Raw genomic sequence first — 4,967 nt, 5'->3', positions numbered from 1 at the left:
GAGGGCTTCCTCCTGGCCACTCCACGCGGCCGGGAGAAGAATTGACGGGGTGGGGGAGGTGGGGCCTCCTCCCGTCCGCTCCACGTGGCCGGGAGAAGCATCGACGGGGTGGGGGAGATGGGGCCTCCTCCCGTCCGCTCCTCGTGGCCGGGATAAGCATCGACAGTGTGGGGGAGGTGGGGCCTCCTCCCGTCCGCTCCACACGGCCGGGAGAAGCATTGACGGGGTGGGGGAGGGGGGGCCTCCTCCCAGCTGCTCCACATGGCTGGGAGAAAGCCTCGGTGGGGGTGGGGGAGGTGGGAGGCCTTCGCTAGGCAGAGGGGGTGGGGAAGTCTACTTACCCTCCTGCTTCGTCCTCGTTCTCCAACAGAATGTGGATCTAAGCAGAGGGTGGAGTGAAGAAAGGGCGGGGGCTTCACCATGTGACTGCCCCGCCCCCCCAGGGTCTCTTCCGGAGTGCCGTGTCGGAGGGCTCCAGCTGGATGAGAGCCCTGCTTGGAATTGTATTGGCTACATATGATGAAGTCTCATAAATTAGAGCTTCAAATAACCTAAGGCTGGTCACCCCATCTGGTTCTCTGTCTAATGGCATTGTTTCCACCCTTCCCTCTTCCATCCATAGTCTTCCTTTCCATATCAACATATTCTCATCTGATTCACCTTCAGACTACTCCCAGCACAGCTAGCACAATTTACCTAAAAGGACAGGAACACTTAAACAGTAGACAGAATAGGCTATAACTTAGCCCTGGATTCAGCATGAGATAAATTACTTTTTATCTCTGTGGTCACTGCTGTTATTTTATGGTCATTCTGTTTCATTTATCCCAGCTTTCCTTTCTTGGCTGAAGTATATTTATGGCGGATGTTTTACACAGTATGTATTTTTAAAAATTACCCATTTTTATTGATTTTTATTATTGATTGTAAGCTGCTTCGAGTATCACAGTTTTGAATGAAGGATAACAATATTTTAAATAGAATAATTGTAAGTAAATGTACCCCAAGAAAACTTTAATAGTGCTACAGAAACATGGTTACCAGTTGTCCCAAAATTGGGGCTCCCTGTGGCTGCAATACTGTCTTGATTCTCACTGAAAGCTGGCTGAGAAGCACCGCTGGCTTATCAGCTATTCCTACTTTATATGAACTGGTGGTCAAACCAGTCTTGAGTCTTGACAGAAAAATACCAGGAGAGAAGATAGTGTTTAACCCTTTCCTTCCATGCCTCTTTCACAATGTAAATTGTGACTAGCTGCTTCAGGAAAATTCACACAGTAAAAATCCAGTTGGAAAGTGCACTGAAAGTGGATTGAAAGTGGATTATTTAGTTTGTGTGACCGCAGCCAAAATCAGCCAGAAAAGACCATTGCAGCTTTGAAGACAGTTAAACATGCTTCCCCCCCACACACACACACACACAAAACCCCTGTTCCCCAATCTCCACAGTGGTCATCTGGGTCTACAAATTTGTATTTTTAAAAAGCAACCCCATGAAGTTGGAATGAGACCTCAAGAATCTCCCATACCAACTTTTGAGTAGGATTGCCAACTGCTTGCACAAAAAATGTACTGTCCCCTTAATGGAGGCTTAATGGGATGTTATTTACAGTAATGTCATTTATCTCCATGTCCTGAAAAACTCTAACTGTCCATTTCCACACATTAAGCCTCTATTAAAGAGAGAGAACCTTTTCTTTAGGTCTGTTGTCAACCACTCTTTGGACACAAGGAAAAGTTGTATTTCCATGACAGGATCTTAATTTAATCCCCGTGATTTCCAGACATTAATAAGGCTTACTGACATACTGTTCTGTCTGATCCCAGCAACCATAGTATACTTGGAGGGAGTTTGAGGAGCATGGAGCAGCTCCATCAAGGCCTTTCCACCAGCCATTAATATCCTCCCTCTCACTTATATAGGAAGGATTCCATCCTAGAGATCTGTGCAGATCAGACCAAAATCTATTTGTGTTCTGAACAGATGGATAATGAGAAGATGCAGGTATTAACTTGGAGATGCCATATTGTTAAAAACCCCAGCAAGGAGTTTTGAAGTCACCCTGTTAGAACCCTCACATGCAGCTCATTTGTATGCACAGATAAGGAGCTTGATTTGGTATTGCAGCTGCCACTACAGGAATCTGAGCATCTGGTTCTTGGTCAGTTTGAGTCACATTATCCCCGCCTTATAATGACTGATATGCAAAATTAATCACAAAATGTAATGTGCTGGGCTTGCAGGAGAGGAAACTTCTTGAAATGTCCTTCTCTTATACTTGCACAAAGAAGTCAGAGACCAGAACCTAGACTATTTTTTCCTAAACTAATTAAAGTGATCCTATAAACCCTTGGGAGATTAACCAAAAGGGTGCTTAATCCAACCTTCTGCTGCAAAGAAGAATGACCCATCTACCAGACACCCATCATACAATCCATACATTTTGAGAAGAGGGTCTGAGTGATAGACAGGCTCAGGATGAGGTAAAATTGACCTATTTGTGAGTCATGTAGCCTCCAATCAATTGTCAAAATGACTCTATGTCTTCTAGGAATGTATCCTAACTGCCTTATCTTTGAAGCACTCATCTAGCAAAATATGGAAATATTGGTCTCTATCCTAGCATCATTCAGTAAAGTCTGACATTGTCAGCCTGTAAACGTTTATCTCCAGTTCCAGTGGTTCTTCTGCCAGCTACTTAAGTTAGCAGTGGTTCTTAAATTTAATATAATATTTATTTAAATTTGAGATATCTTTTATCAAATTTTAATTATATTTTAATTATATGTTTATTCTTTTATGTATATGCATGTATATGATTTATGCTGGTCTTTGACCGTATTAATAAATCTGAAATCTGAATCTAGAAGATGGCTCCTTAGGTTAGAGGAAGGCTTTTAAACTTTGCCTTGTGGTATGGTAAGATACAGGCCATTCTGTTGTTCAAACTGGAAGACATTTTGAGGTTGACTAACATTACAGGACTTCAAAATTTTGGCCACATCTTCAAAAAATCCTTCCAGGTCATTTCTGCTAAAATGGATGAAACTTTTTTTTTTTTGCATTAAAAAATATATTTGTTGTTGTTCAGTCGCACAGTCGGGTCCGCCTCTTTGCAACCCTATGGACCACATCATGCCAGGCCCTCCTGTTTTCCATCGTGCTCCAGAGTTTGCTTAATTTCATATTTGTTACACTGATAACACTGTCTAACCATCTCATCCTTTGCCATCCCCCTCTTCTATTACCTTCAGTTTTTCCCAGCATCACGGTCTTCTCCAGTGAGTGCATCCTTGTACTCCTTTCCCTATGCTTAACCAATCTGTTGTTCCATATCTGGTTCTAACTGTCACTTCTTAACCCTTATACAAGTTTCTCAGAAGGCATGTGAGGTGGTCTGATCCTCCCATCTCTTTAAGAACCTGCCACAGTATGTTGTGATCCACACAATCAAAGGCTTTAGCGTAGTCAGTGAAGCAGAAGTAGATGTTTTTCTGATACACTCTTGCTTTCTCCATAATCCAGCAAATGTTGGCAATTTGATCTCTAGTTCCTCTACCTCTTCGAAACCCAGCTGGTACTTCTGGCAATTCTTTATATATGTACTGCTGAAGCCTAGCTTATAGGATCCTGAGCAAGACTTTGCTAGTGTGTGAAATTAGTTCAATTGTGAAATAGTTTGAACATTCCTTGGTATTGCCCTTCTTTGATATTGAAATGTAAACTGACCTTTTCCAATCCTGTGACCAATGTTGTGTTTTCCAAAGTTGCTGGCATATTGAGTGCAGCATAAGAACATAAGAACATAAGAGAAGCCAATGTTGGATCAGGTCAAAGGCCCATGCAGTCCAACACCAGGTGCCATCAGGAGGTCCAGCAGTGGGGCCAAGATACTAGAAGCCCTCCCACTGTTGCCCCCCCCCAAGCACCAAGAATACAGTCCATCACTTACCCCAGACTAAGAGTTCCTATCTATACCTAGTGGCTACACCAATAATTGACATCTGCTCCATATGTTTATCTGATTTCCTCTTGAAGCCGTCCATGCTTGTAGCTGCCACCACCTCCCATGGCAGTGAATTCTATGTGTTAATCACTCTTTCGGTGAAGAAGTACTTCCTTTTATCTGTTCTAATCCAACTGCTCAGCAATTTCATTGAGTGTCCATGAGTTCTTCTATTGTGAGAAAGGGAGAAAAGTACTTCTTTCTCAACCTGCTCTATCCCATGCATAATCTTATAAACCTCAATCATGTCACCCCTCAGCCGTTGTTTCTCCAAGCTAAAGAGCCCCAAGCGTTTTAACCTTTCTTCATAGGGAAAGTGTTCCAACCTTTTTATCATTCTAGTTGCCCTTTTCTGCACTTTTTCCAATGCTGTAATATCCTTTTTGAGGTGTGGTGACCAGAACTGTACACAGTACTCCAAATGAGGTTGCACCATCGATTTATACAGTGGCATTATGATACTGGCTGATTTGTTTTCAATTCCCTTCCTAATAATCCCCAGCATAGCGTTGGCCTTTTTTATTGCAGTTGCACGCTGTCTTGACACTTTCATTGTGTTATCTACTATGACTCCAAGATCTCTCTTTTGGTCAGTCTCTGCCAGTTTGGACCCCATCAACATGTATTTATATTTAAGATTTTTGGCTCCAATGTGCATCACTTTGCACTTGGCCACATTGAACCCCATTTGCCACATTGACGCCCACTCGCCCATCCTCGCCAGATCCCTTTGGAGTGCTTCACAATCCTCCCTGGTTCTCACCACTCTGAATGACTTAGCCACTTCACTGCTTACTCCTAACTCCAAATCGTTAATAAGTTAAAAAGCATCAGACCCAGTACTGGTCCCTGTGGTACCTCACTGCTTACCACTATCCACTGAGAAAACTGCCCATTTATACTCACTCTCTGTTTCCTATTAATTAGCCAGTTATTGATCCACAAGTGGTCTTGTCCTTT

The sequence above is a fragment of the Gekko japonicus genome, unplaced genomic scaffold (assembly GCF_001447785.1).
Source record: "Gekko japonicus isolate JY-2015 unplaced genomic scaffold, Gekko_japonicus_V1.1 scaffold255, whole genome shotgun sequence".
NCBI lineage: Eukaryota > Metazoa > Chordata > Lepidosauria > Squamata > Gekkonidae > Gekko > Gekko japonicus.
The sequence above is the reverse complement of the archived record's forward strand: the minus strand, read 5'-3'. Positions refer to the sequence as shown.